This window comes from Zootoca vivipara, chromosome 4 (genome assembly GCF_965207765.1).
Source record: "Zootoca vivipara chromosome 4, rZooViv2.hap1.1, whole genome shotgun sequence".
NCBI lineage: Eukaryota > Metazoa > Chordata > Lepidosauria > Squamata > Lacertidae > Zootoca > Zootoca vivipara.
In genome coordinates, this window is record NC_142587.1 from 87,769,637 (window position 1) to 87,784,616 (window position 14,980).

General features: G+C 46.3%; 1 long non-coding RNA gene across 1 annotated transcript in view; it reads right to left on the bottom strand.

The window, feature by feature from the left end:
- Positions 1-288: 288 nt before the first annotated feature.
- LOC148686036 (uncharacterized) overlaps positions 289-14,980 on the bottom strand; it is a 121,539-nt gene continuing 106,847 nt past the window's right edge. Inside the window, exon 3 of the long non-coding RNA XR_015949723.1 lies at positions 289-369. This is a non-coding gene — a long non-coding RNA (uncharacterized LOC148686036). The remainder of the gene's footprint in view (positions 370-14,980) is intronic.

The following is a 14,980-nucleotide window of genomic DNA, read 5'->3' on the forward strand; positions in this document are numbered from 1 at the left end:
GCTGAACATGAGTCAATAGTGTGATGATGCAGCAGCAGCAGCAGCAAAAAATAAAAATAAAATTCAATTCTAGACTGCATCAACAGAAGTCCAGCGTCCAAATCAAGGGAATAAATTTGTTTAGTCGTTTAGTCGTGTCCGACTCTTCGTGACCCCATGGACCAGAGCACGCCAGGCACTCCTGTCTTGCACTGCCTCCCGCAGTTTGGTCAAACTCATGTTTGTAGCTTTGAGAACACTGTCCAACCATCTCGTCCTCTGTCGTCCCCTTCTCCTTGTGCCCTCCATCTTTCCCAACATCAGGGTCTTTTCCAGGGAGTCTTCTCTTCTCATGAGGTGGCCAAAGTATTGGAGCCTCAGCTTCAGGATCTGTCCTTCCAGTGAGCACTCAGGGCTGATTTCTTTCAGAATGGATAGGTTTTATCTTCTTGCAGTCCATGGGACTCTCAAGAGTCTCCTCCAGCACCATAGTTCAAAAGCATCAATTCTTCAGCGATCAGCCTTCTTTATGGTCCAGCTCTCACTTCCATACATCACTACTGGGAAAACCATAGCTTTAACTATACGGACCTTTGTCGGCAAGGGAATAAATAGGGCTGCCTTATTCTGCCTTGGCCAGACCACACCTCTGGAGTCCTGTGTCCAGTTCTGGGTGCCACAATTTAAGAAGGATATTGGCAAGCTGGAACATGCGCAGAGGAGGGCAACCAAGGTGATGAAGGGAACTGTTGAAGGAGCTGGCTATGTTCAGCCTGGAAAAGAATAGGAGATATGAGAGCCATCTTCAAATATCTAAAGGGTTGTCACATGGAAGATGGCGCAAGCTTGTTTTCTCCTTCTCCAAAGGGTAGGACCTGAACCAATGCCCTGTCTTCAACTATTTATGCTTGGACTGCTGCTTCAAGTCTGGATAGCCTTGCCCTTCCTGTCACCTAGCCTCAGCTTAGTGACTCACTACCTGTTTTTGAGCCTGTACCTATTCTCTCCTCAATAAAGATATCTTCCTTGGTCTTAGGTAAATCAAATGCTTCTGTTGTCGTGGTCTGAGTGGGAGCCAGGACAAATAAACAGGTTGTCTGGAAGTGACCCATGTCTGCTTTGGCCCTGAGTGGAAGAAACTGTTGGCATTATTGCAGGAAAAGCAGATGATAAACAGTAGCCTTGAAATATGTTTTTAACGGTCCTCCACCTACTAGGGATGTCAGAGAATTCTGGCAGAAATGGAAACTGCCAGTGTTTGCTTATTCATCCCCTCTCAGGAACAAAAATAATTCCAGTATTCACTCTTGTCGCTGCTGCAAACGACACAGAACTGATTACGTTTCCTCCCCAATTGCTCCATATTTCCTTTTTGCTGAAATGGACAGGATAGAACAACATGATCACAATGTAACTTACACAATTCGTTGCATAGGTTACATAATTTCACCACGGTGTACAGCGAGATGAATAATGTAGCTTTTGGTGGAAGATGAACTGCAGCAGAATGGAAACACTGCTGCATGCAACAGGTACAGGGCAGAATGGAAAATTATAGCTTCTTAGACTCCTACCTGAACTGCTTATAGTCATTACATCCTCACTTGTACTCTGGCTATTTTCCAGTCACACCACCATCTTGGCTCGCAAGATATTTACTCTTGGTGATAAAGCTGCAACAGCCACCCTTGATAACTTTATGAGATTTGTCCTTCCTCTCCAGAGCTTGCAAAGCATGTTTGTATAGATTTCCTTCATTCCCTTTCCTTTTTGCATATTAGGGTGATGAATTTTTTACAACCTCATTTCCCTGTATCATAATTTGATTAGCTTTCATTAAAGAGTAGCTAAAATCTTACTTTCAAAGATATTTGATAAAAAAACCCTCATGTACAAAATGATTTTAAAAAATTTATTTATCAGTTTTTTGACCATTTTTGAAGTCACTGTAAACAGATATAAAATTGAACCCAAGCTTTAGAGTCACATATATACAACATTATATAGGGTCATCAAAAACACAAGGAAGCTTTTTTTAGCTGCAGTAACAGTATAGACGCCGCTGGAGGACGATGTTTTGCTCCTGTAAGTTCTTTTCCCAGCATGCCCGGCAGGGTCTGCTGGCTGAGTTTTGAGGTCCCAAAGAGGGGCTTTTACCTTGCGCAGGTGTGACATTTGTATACCCTATGTTGCTAAGAACACTCCCCATTGTGGCATGTGGTGTTGTGTCCAAATTTGATACGAAATATATATAGAATTGTTAATACAATTTTATGAAATGGTAAAACGGCATACAAAAAAATTAAAAACTGTTTGTGCGTAACCTTTTTGAATATTTCAATGGAATATACCTCGTTTTAGACATTAACAGGCAAAAGTTCATCCATTTGTGCTACAGGAAATATTTTTTGAGAGAAGAAAAGAAAAAGCCATCACCCTATTGCATATACTCTGGAACACAGGAAGATAGGAAGCTGCCTTATACCAAGTTGGACCATTTATCATAAGAACATAAGAAGAACTTGCTGGAGCAGGCCAATGGCCCACCTAGTCCAGTACTCTATTCTCACAGTGGCCAGCCAGATGCAGAACCTCTTCACTAGAGCACACTCCCCTCCCCTGGTTTCTGGCAACTGATATTCAGAAGCATTTTGCCTTCAACCATGGAGAAACAGCATAGCTGTCACCAGTGGCAGATTAATGGGCATGCACAGGATGCACAGAATTAGGCCCTCCACCCCTGCTACAGCTGAGAAGTAGGACTGAGAGGATGCCTTTGAAACATGGCAACAAATAATTGCCATTGATGAATTCTAGTACAGCGGTACCTCTGGTTATGAACTTAATTCGTTCCGAAGGTCCGTTCTTAACCTGAAAATGTTCTTAACCTGAGGTACCACTTTAGCTATTGGGGCCTCCCACTGCTGCTGCTGCTGCCGCACCACCTCCATGCGATTTCTGTTCTCATCCTGAGGTAAAGTTTTTAACCTAAGGTCCTACTTCCGGGTTAGCGGAGTGTTTGTAACCCGAGGTACCACTGTATTCTAACTGTGTTGTTTCCACTCCTCAGTTCTCACACACCTCAGTTAAAGTCAGTGGAGCCTGATCTGTTAGGGTGGTGGCCACCAACCAAGTGCACATAAAGACCTTTATGATAGCTCAGACCCTGAGCTATCATTAAAAAAAAGTAACTCCTGAGAAAGAAAGTTATGAAGCATTATGTGCAGGCAATCTTCTAAGCCAGCAGTCACCAACATGACACAGGAGAGGCAGGAGTGTAATGCTTATTCTGACTTGGCAGCACAGACCACTTTCCGGAGTTGGAAGCATCTGTTGTCTTCCAGCTCCAATTGGCAATGATGTTAACTTCTCCCCTCCTTTATGGGGGTAAAGATTTCTCCTGGGCAGTTGTTGTGGGACAAAGCTGGAGAGCTCTGCAAGGTGTTACGGAAAAATGGAGAGGTTGCTTGCAAACGTTGGTGGATCGGACAAAATTGCATACAAAAATGTATATGGCAGTAAAGATGTGCACTGAGATGCTGACAACTTTTCACGAGGACTTCTCCCCCCAAAAAAATAAATTAATTAAATCACTAACTGATGTGGAAATGTGGCGAACTGAACTTAAGCCTGGAAAAAATGCGAAACTGAGGCTAACGCCAAAATTGCCAGATTTGTCTATCTGAGGGCCTTGCTTCCAAGTAAAACTTCCAAGTAGCACTTATTTTCCAAGTAGGCCTGCACATGAGCATGCTGTAAAGCTGTGAAGTGACAATACCACACTACTAGGCCCCCAGAGCTTGCTCATACAGTATTTCATTGCTGCTTTCTATACATTGTGAGCCTAGTCACTGGATTATTTTTCCACGTCTTCAGAAGCCATTCAGTATTGGAAAGATTCCAGATCTGATTAGCCAGAGAAACCTTGGGCCCATCAACTGCAGCTTGTCTTTCTACATCTGTTTTTGGTAGTGCCGTCCGCTTGTTGTGGTGAGTAGCATTTTGCTGTTCCGCAGCCAGACAATTTGCCAGTCCCTAGCAGCTTGCAAAAAGTTTGCTTTCCTTTGTTTTTTGAAAAAGACAACCCCAGTTGGAAGGGTGGATTCCCCCTCCCCAATTAAAAAAACCCCAATTTTTAACATCCCCACACACCCCACACCCTTTCTTCATCATCTCCCTGTCTATGATTGTGTTGTTGTTGGTTGTTGCATGTTGCTGCTGATCCTTCAGGTTCTGGCAGATTGGGGCTGGGGGTTTATTTTTAATGAAAACACCATGCTTTCAAAACACACACACACACACACACACACAGAGGCTGAAGGAGAGGAGGTAGGAAGTGAGGTGTTAAGGTTGCAGGGATCAAAGGATTGAAGTTGTTGAGCATTTTTGAAGTTGTTGAGGATTTTACCTCAGGAAATAAACTCCCACAGGGGCCGGATTAAACCGACCGGCGGAAACGGACTTTGGACATGCCTGCCATAGGCACTTCAGGCTTTCCAGCTGCTCTTCCTTGAAAAAAATGAAGAAGAGGCTGCAGTTCTGCTTCAAGCGGCTGCTTCCTTCCCTTGCGTATGTACTGCTCCGTTTTGCAGCCTTAGGAGGTAATCAGACACAGAGAAAGAAAGAGAGATGCATGCACACATATACATGGAGCCTGGAAACACTGGCTAAGCTGGACCCTGGAAAGGTCCTGCTGGGAACATTAAGGGGACTAAGCTAGTCCCACTACTCCATGGACCGCAAGCCACTGAACTACAGATGTTCAATTAACTTCTCCTGACTCCTTCCTCTCATTTCTTTCTGCTTCTATCTGCAGCATCTTCCAAACACAGCCTATCTCCTGCCAGGTCCTTAGGTATATAGCTGTGTTTTGACAGCGGTCATAAAGCTCTTGGTGCGCCACCAGTTCCTTTCTTTGTATGGCCAAGCAAGTTCACAGCACTGAACCAGTTGCAGCAGCAGCAATAAGTACCACGGTCTCTGTAGGATTGCCAACTCGTTGGTTTTAACCCAGCTCTAGCCCTTCTGACCTAGATCGGTTGCCTCCCAAGGGGTTTTATTTTTAGTTCAGGATCTGTGCAAGTCGATGAGGGATTTAAAATAGTGAGCGCCCTCCTGTGCGTACGCATGCATGCGAGCACCACAGAGCAACATTCAACAAAACTTCCGGTTAATTAACGGCGCAATCCTAGGCGGGTTTATTCAGAAGTAGGATAAAATTGATGCCATTCTCATTGAAAGGCAAACCTACCTAAAATGTGCTTTCTGAATCACAATATGACCCAAAATGCGGCCATCGTTGGAAATTTGCAATTTGCCGATTTTTGAATTTTGCAGTGCAGCTCTTCTAACATGTGGTGTGTGTTTTTTTTAATTTATTTTAAAAAGGCCTATTGTTACAAAGCGGTGACAAAAGCCATGGGGTCCCAGGAACACTCACAGGGTCTGTGTCCCTTGGGAGAATAGAAGACACGGCAGAGACTGTCATTATTTAAGAAATATGGTTTATTCGCTTATTTACACCTTCAGTCTGCATTGAGGAAATCCAGACTTTATGGCATGGTCAGTTCAAGAGGCAGTAACAGAGGAATCCTTCTGCCTCCCTCACCAAGATGTATCTTGTCCCCCTCTTCCTCCTCCTTCCTCCCAGAACCCCCCCCCCCCCGGCAACCTCCCAAATCCCCAGTCTCTGTTCATACCTAGGGGCAAAAGGTAAGTTCCCTTGTACAGTCATACCTCGGTTTAAAGTACGCTTCGGTTTGAGTACTTTCAGTTTAAGTACTCCGTGGACCCGTCTGGAACAGATTAATCCACTTTCCATTACTTTCAATGGGAAAGTTCGCTTCAGGTTAAGTATGCTTCAGGTTAAGTACAGACTTCCAGAACCAATTGTGTACTTAAACCGAGGTACCACTGTATTGCTAATTGCCTTTATTGTTCTCTCGATAGCCATAGCTTGTAGCTTGGCCAGGTTGGTTTGCATAAGCCAGCCCAGGAATTCCCTGTCTGGCTCAGTTCTGCAGTTTATGTTTTTAAACCCTATCCCAATTCATAAAAATCATAGCATTTATTCATCGCTAGGGTTTAGGGGGGATTCCCCCCCCCTCAGTCTATAACAATATACTGTGTAAAGTGTGCCTAAAAATGCGTATGTTAGTGGAAAATAACATACACTATTGCATTGCATATGGGGAAATTGCTTTTCAAAAATGTGTATGCTATACTATAGCATATTGGGAGAAACTATTGTGTTCAATTATGCCTACTCACAGGAAAGTGAGCATAGGGCTGCAGCCTTCAAATGTGAAGCTTATACATACATATCCATGGCCCTATTTTCTTATCATTAGTGGCATTTGATAATGATAATGACACCAGCGGCATTTGATAATGACAAAGGTCTCAATGCTACCAGTCAGATATCTTTGACCTGTAAGTCAACCAAATATTTAAAGTGAACTCTGAATCAGATGAGGTGCTGGCTATATTTGCATGATGGATTTTCAGTGATATGTCTGTCACTTCACATTCTTTTAAAATGCATCTGAAAGTGCTCACGAATTTGTCATTTGCTATTTAGCATGTATTTATTCAGAGTTATGCAACTTGTTTTTGTGTCTTGCAGTTGGTTTGCTGAATGGTCCCATGTGACCATCAGTCATGGTGGAACCAAAGGGACCTGTTGCAGGTCAGTGTGGAACCTTAACTGATCAGTACATGGGCGTACCCAGCGGGGGGCGGGGGGCAGCTGCCCCCCCTAGAAGCAGGGCCAGCGCGCCGCCCACCGCGCCATGCCCTCCGGCAAGGCCAAGTGTGGAGGGGGACCAGAGAGCGCGACGGGAAGCTGGAGGCCGTAGCACACCTGGCGAGAACGCCGAACTCGCGCTCCGCTGGGCTGTGCTCTGCCTCTGCCTCTACCCACCAGCCCCGCCGGCAGTGCCACTCTCGCCCACGGCTGCGCGCTCCGCCGGGGTCCTGGCCATAGTGCACTTGTGGCAGCCTGGCGGGCCAGAGCGAGCGCCCTGGCTGCGTGCTGTCAGCGGAGCCCCGGCGCCTAGGTGAGACCGGAGTCAGTTTCACCTGGGCTCCATAGCCTCGCCCACGTTCCCACTTTGTGACCCTGCCCCTCCTGCCCCTTAGCCCCGCCCCTTGGCCCCCCAGTTTTGATCCTGGGTACGCCCCTGGATCAGTAAGACTGGTGTGTTGAGTTCAATGGAGCTTATCACCATTTAAGATGGCAGCCATAATACTGTAGCGTTGGCTCCAGAAGGTCTCAAATTCAACACCCAGCGCCCCCAATTACAGTGAAACCTCGGTTTGTGACCGACTCTGTTTACGACGAACTCAGAGAGCGACCGCCGTGGACCCGGAAGTATTTACATCCAGGTTCTGTGCGCGTGGATGCACAGAAGCGATCTGCGCAACTCGCACGTGTGCAGAAGCACTCTATTGGTGCTTTGCACACGTGCAGAAGCGTGCCTTCGGGGAGCGACGGACTCGGGGAGCGACCGGCTCCCTGGAATGGATCACCGCCGTAACCCAAGGTACCTCTGTAAAAGGAACATGTTGCAGGGAATAGAAAGTCTTCTGCTGGAGTCTCTGGGCAGCTGCTGTCACTTAGAGTATTCAGTACTGGGCTAGCTGGACAAATATTTCAAGACAGGGGTAAGGAACTGACTCCAGCCAGCAGGCCAGATCCTTATGTCTCCACCCTCTGTGGCCAAACTTTGACAGGTGGGCAGAACCACTTACCTGTCCATCAGTGGATATCTAAGTTATAGTTTTATAGGGGCAAGGAGGACCAATCAGGATAAGCACAGTCATCTTCCACCTTCAGAGTTGGGCTTCATGCCCACCCCACCCTTGCCATCTGTTCTGGGGGTTTCCCAGTCCTCCAGAGCAGGGTTAACACAACCCTAAGGAGTCTCAAAGCAGCTAACATTCTCCTTTCCCTTCCTCCTCCACAACAAACACTCTGTGAGGTGAGTGAGGCTGAGAGACTTCAGAGAAGTGGGACTAGCCCAAGGTCACCCAGCAGCTGCATGTGGAGGAGTGGAGACGCGAACCCAGTTCACCAGATTACGAGACTACCGTTCTTAACCACTACACCACACTGGCAGAGGAGCCTGCTAGATCTGGCCAATGGCTCATCTAGTCCAGCTACCTGTTCTCACAAGGGCCAACCAGATTCCTGTGGGAAGCCCAAAAGCAAGACCTGAGCACAAGACCACTCTCCCCTCCTGCATACCCTCCAACATTTTCCCGATGAAAATTGGGACATCCCATTCCATAATGACAATTTTGCTATTTATGCCCGACACTTCTTATTGGGTTGCCCAAGCCACTCTGGGAGGGTTCCAACATGTATTAAAACATAATAAAACATGAAACATTTTTTTTTAAGTGCCTATACAGGAATGCCTTCAGACAGCTTGGGGGGTTGGATAGCTCCATACCCGCCAACATTTTTGCAATGAAAATAGGGACATCCTAAGGAAAAGCGTGACATTCCAGGATCAAATCAGAAACCGGGACGGCTTCTCTGAATCTGGGACTGTACCTGCAAAATAGAGGCACTGGGGGGGGGGCTGCTCCAGTGGTTTCCAGGAATTGGTGCTCTGAAGCATTAATGCCTCCCACTTTGAAGGTGGAGCAGAGCCATTAGGGATAGCTGCCATTTTTAAGTTCAGTTCACCCCATTTTCACACCGGTTTGTCATTCGTTTGCCTGTTGATTTGTTAATGAATATGAATATTCACCAGCAAATTTATCCCAATATACGCATTTTAAAATAAAATGTTGCCCAATATACGTGTTTTTGTAAAGCGTATTTCCCCCTAATATTTACAGTTTCCCTAACATAATGCATTTTGTATGTCATTTTTCACTCATACCTTTATTTTAGTGTATGCAAATTTTTGCAAACATTACCGGACTGGAGAGCAAAATGTAGAGAAGTGTTAATTTCTAGAGGTGGTTGTGCTACAATTCACATATTGTTTCGTGAACTGCAAATTATGCAAGTCCGCCTTTCGAGGTGAACGAGATCAAATTCCTCCCCTGTCGCTGGTGTGCGAGTGTTTGCGTTTCAGAGAGGGTGAGCTTTTAATGCGCCTCCTATTGTGAAAGGCTTTGTATCCTGAAATACAGGCTATAAATAACTGCAATCAACAAACAAAGGAACCCGGGAGAGAAATAAGGTGTGTTTGGACTGAACATAACAGGAACAGCTGTTCTAAAAATGTTATGCGCACCTCAACTAGCTAGTGACACTTTTTCCATGGCGGCTGTGACAAGGCACGGGACAGGTGTTGCTGATGGGCAAAGGTGGACTTAAGAGGATAGGCAGGCTGCCTGGGCCTACAGGACGGGTGTGCGGTCCCTGGCTGTTAAGAGGAGAGATTGGTAGAAAGACCCTTCACTTGCTAGCCCATTGTGATAAACACACTATAAGCATTGGCCATAGCTCAGTGGTAGAACATCTGCTTTGAATGCAAGAGGTCCAAATTCAACCCCCAGCATGTCTAGGTATCAGGGACTGGACTGAGGAGGAATGGTGGGGGTCGCCCCCCCCTTCCTGCACCTTCCCAAGAAGAGGACAGTATAGATTTAGAACAGTGGTTTGCAGAAGGTCAGAGTTCAGAGGCTGCAGAGGGGAGAAGCTGGGGAATAGTGGGAGAGCAGCAGCAAGAAGAAAGACCAGGGAAGAGACAGCTAACAGATTCAGTGTCTCTAGAAAGCATTCCTGACCCCACCTCTCCCAGGACCAGGCATGCCTTGAGTGTGGTAGAACAGAGAACTCAAAGGCAGAAAGCACAGGTCAGTCGGCGCAGGGGTGATATAGAATAGGAGGGACTGAGGGGTGGGTCTTTACTCAGAGCCAGTGCCGAATTTACATATAAGCTAAACAAGCTATAGTTTCGGGTCCCACTATCTTGGCCCCCCCCCAAAAAAAAATAAAGGAAAAAAAACCTGTGGGTGTACATTTCCAAAATATAAGATTAAAAAACCTGCATACAGCAACAGTGTTTTGTGTAATAAAATACATATTTTGTTATATGCAAATGGCTTTAGATACCTATTAGGTCCATAAATTACAAATTAGCATAATATTCAACACTACAAACAGCGACAATTTGTTGTTGACAAAGGACAGCTGAGGGCCCCATTACCTCCAGGAGCTTAGGTCAGCAAACTTTTTCAGGAGGGGGCCGGTCCACTGTCCCTCAGACCGCATCAAACATAAATCCAGCCCTGCTTGGAGCAACACCATTATCTAAGAGAGAACGCATTCCTTCATCTCTCTCTGTGAATATTGAATAAACTACTTGGTAAGAACTCTTATTGTTTATCTGCTTCTTGGCATCCCACCGTGGGAGGGATAGGATTCCCTGAAGCGACCAAGATGTATGATAACCTTAGACATTAGCAGTAGATTCGTTGAGTATCCAATGAAGCCGAATGTTGTAGGATTCAGACACATAAAAGAGAGTACTTATTTACAAACATGTGCTCTCCCAAGCCCACATTCCTAGCACGTTCATGCCATAGCTGCCAAGTTATCCCTTTTTTACAGGGATTTTCCCTTATGCTGAATAGGCTTTCTCGCGAGAAAAGGGAAAACTTGGCAGCTATGGTTCATGCTCCCGTCTCAGCGACGTCTACGCTGGCTTGGTCCTGTCCACAGAATGGAAGATGTCCAGGTTCCCCAAAGACGTGCTCCACGGGGTGCTGGCTTCAGGCACCAGACCAACTCTGTGTTACAAAGATGCCTGCAGATGAGACACAAAGGTGGGCAACGTCAACCCCGCTGCATAGCTTCCAAGTATCCCGTATCCGCCGGGAAAACCCCTTTTTTCTCACCGTTTCCCGGCGGTTTCCCGTTTGGCAGAGAATCCCGGCATTGTCCCTTAAATTCGATTCTTCCTGGCGGCCATTTTTCTGGTGCCGCTTTGCCCTTCTATGGGCACCAGAAAATGGCGGCGCCGGAAGTCGCTTCCGCGCATGACCGGAAGTTGCGTGACGCGACTTCCGGTGGCGCTTCGCCCTTCTATGGGCATCAAAAAATGGCGCCGGCGGCGCCGGAAGTCGCTTTTACGTGTTTCCGGTCATGCGCGGAAGCAACTTCCGGCGCTGGCGCCGCCATTTTCTGGTGCCCATAGAAGGGCGAAGCGCCACCGGAACTTGCGTCACGCAACTTCCGGTCGTGCGCGCGCTGCCGATCCCGGATCTTTACGATCCGGACTTGGCAGCTATGCCCCGCTGTGTGGGAATTCCTTGCAGATGATCACAGTGCCTGGAGACATTGTGTATCTGTAGCAGCGAGCGGAGGAGGAATGGCCCTTGGGAGGAGCGTAGAGAGAAGAAAGGCCATGATGCATCTGCAGCAGCTCAAACCGTATGCCTTCATCTGCCCCAGCTGCAACAAAACATGCCTCTCCAGTATCGGTCTCTACAGCCACAGCAGGCACTGTAACTCTCCAAAGGTTTGACTTCACCCCCAAAGCCACGCTCCTCCGTTGTCTCCTGAGAGAGATACGTTGCCAGCAACGTAGCTAAACTGTGCAACGTGTTCCAATGGGGGGCAAAAAAAAAGTGCATCAAAGTTATGCAGTAGGCTACGAAAGCAAACAAAAAATAACAAAATAACAACATTCCTTCCAGTAGCACCTTAGAGACCAACTAGGTTTGTCATAGGTATGAGCTTTCGTGTGCACGCACACTTCTTCAGATACACAGAAGAAGTATCTGAAGTATATGAAGAAGTGTGCATGCACACGAAAGCTCATACCTATGACAAACCTAGTTGGTCTCTAAGGTGTAGGGTTGCCAGACTCAATAGAGGACAGGAGTTCTGTGCCTTTAATTGCCCTGCTCTCTTTTGAGTCTGGAAACCTTAAAGAGAAACCAGCAGACTCTTTGCTTGGAAATTAAACAAAGGGTCTGCTGGTTTCTCTTTAAGGTTTCCATACTCAAAAGAGAGCAGGGCAATTAAAGGCACAGAACTCCTGTCCTCTATTGAGTCTGGCAACCCTACAAAGGTGCTACTGGAAGGATTTTTTATTATTATTTTGTTTTGACTACGTCAGACCAACCTGTAACTAGTACCATGGGGGGCAGTGATAGTCACCAACTTAGATGGCTTTAAAAGAAGATGGGTCATTGGCCTGATCCAGCAGTGGTTTGTTATGCTCTTAACAGCAAAAATAACCATGACTGAAGGGAAGCAACTTTGTCAATACTTTTCAAGAGCCTGGGAATAAGATTAATTTGCCAGGAGTTACATCATATGGTTGCTGAGGGTTTGTTTACAGAACAAAAGCATTTAGAAGAAGCAACTGTTCAAAAGTTTCTATATCACTGTGGTCTTTGGAAGCTTGGTATTGCCAGGAAAGCTATCAATATTTATCTTATGAGCACAAACTCATGTGCACATATGCGTGCACACACACACACACACACACACACACACACACACACACAGAGAGAGAGAGAGAGAGAGAGAGAGAGAGAGAGAGCTTGTTTCTTTGACTTCATGCAAATGCTATCAAACAGTGGCTGGAGACATCCTGTCTGTGCAGCAAGTGCAAAGGAAGTGCAGAGATCTCTCCCCCCCCACCCGCTTTGCACTTTGCAAGCAGCTCCGACTTTGCTAGGAAACAGCCTGGGTGAAATCTCAGCAGTTATCTGATTCATTCTGCCTGCTGATTGGTCACTTTCCTTTACCACTGACATCATCTTGTTACCAGGCTAAAAACATCTGAAGCACAACCCTTGATGTTGTCTTCGGTGAGCGGGTTCGGAAAATGACTCTGTTGAGCTGATTGTTTTTGCAGTGGGGGAAAGAAATAGAAAAATTAGACGGTCGCCTAGCAAACAGCTTAGGAAGTTATTTGGCAACCTGCACTTTCTAAAACAGTGGGTTGTGTGTGTGTGCGCGCGCGCGCGCGTTTTTTAATGAATTTATTAGCTACATTCTTGTTTCAATTGTTAGCAACACCTTAAACCACCATCTGTGGTTATAGCATTGCAACCCTTAAACTTAACTCAGGCTGAGTACATTTTAAAGCACCCAAAAAAACATTTAAAAAAAGAATCATGGGAACTGTGGTTTGTTAAGGGTATTGGGAATTGTAGCTTTGTGAGAGGTAAACTGAAGCTCCAAGGATTCTTTGGGTGGGGTGCTTTATATATATGGTGTGTGTGTGCAGAATGGGATAGCTCAGTCGGAAAAGCATGAGACTTTTCATCTCACGGTCGTGGGTTTGAGCCCCACGTTGGGCAAAACATTCTTGCACTGGAGGCAGTTGGACTAGACTAGATGATCCTCTTGGTCCCTTCCAACTTTGCAATTCTATAATGCTACAATTCAAACCTCAGACTCCGGTTTATTTTCATGATGAAGGGAGCGAGTGAATTATTACTTCTGAAAAGTACAATCAGTGCCATAGCTGCATGATAGAGATTCACTCTGAGCTAATTTGCATGATCCAAAAACAGTCCAGGGCCTATGCTTGGATTACAGAAATCTTGCCCAACCTCTTAATTTTTTTCCTGTTTTACAGGAACTGTAAAATAGCTGCCAAGTTCTCCCTTTTTTAAAGGGAAATTCGCGAGAAAAGGGAAAACTTGGCAGCTATGCTGTAAGTACGGTTTTACAGGAGGGATTTTTAAAAAAATCTCCCCTACCTCTTTTCAGTGACCCCCTAGTATCCCCCACCCCAGCACAAGCCTGAACCTCTTCACCATTTATTGCTGTGGCTGGATAAGTCTGGTCTTTCCAGCTCTGCATTGCTTTGTTTACTTGGGCTGCTGATCCAGAACCACCCATGGTCTGTTTCCAGGCCAGGATCTCTCTTTTGTTAGCTGGCTGCCTGCCTGCTCTCTTTCCTTGTGTACTTGGCTCGGTTGGATAGAACTTCCTGTCAATCAGAGCCTAGAGGCTACATTCATGCCATACATTTAAAGCACCATGATACCAGTCTAAACAATCGTGGCTCCCTCTCCCCTGCAAAAAATTCTGGGAGTTGTAGTTCACTAAAGGTACTGAGAGTTGTTGGGAGGCCCCTACGCCCCCTCCCAGAACTACAACTCCCAGACAGGTTTAATAGTCCAGTGTTTCTCAACCTTTTTTGGGCCACGGCACACTTGTTCCGTGAAAAAAATCACGAGGCACACCACCATTAAAAAAGTTAAAAAAATTAACTCTGTGCCGCCCTATATTATAATTATGACTGTAAGAAACACTTGCCAAATATTGCTTTCCGGTGGGTCAGCTTTGTGCATTGGCGGCCGCCAGGCTCGTTTGCACTGAGCTTTGGGAAAGAGGAGGAGAAATATTGCTTTCCGGTGGGTAAGCGCTGGTTATTGGCGGCCGCCAGGCACGTGACAATGCAAATCGCCCTTCTTGTCACCGCACGTCGCGGCACACCAGCCAGTGTGCCGCGGAACAGTGGTTGAGAAACGCTGTAATAGTCATTCCCTCTTCACAAGGGAACTCTGGGAATTGTAGCTGTGCGAAAGGAACAGGGGTCTTCTAACAACTCACAGCTCAGTTCCATGGGGGAAGCTGTGGCGGTTTGAAGTGGTATCGTAGTGCTTTAACTGGATAGTGTGAATGTGGTTTGTTTCCTGCAGTAGTCCAGGAGCCCAGCCATCACAGAGCTTACGTCGGAGAAGGAGGAACTTCTTTTTCCACCTTGAGGGTCACATCCATTCTGGGCAGGCAGTGATGGGCTGAGACAGGGACAAAAGCAGGCAAAGCAATGAATGCAAACGTTACCTTTGTACAGTGTGCTAGTTCCTTCATGCATTCGTACACCTCTCTCTCTGTTCTCCCTCCTCAGCAACCACTGCCAGAGTCCAAGGACACAAGTTTGTGTCTTGGTGGACCACAAACTTGACATGAGTCAACAGTGTGATGCAGCAGCTAAAAAAGCCAATGCAATTCTGGGCTGCATCAATAGGAGTATAGCATCTAGATCAAGGGAAGTAATAGTAC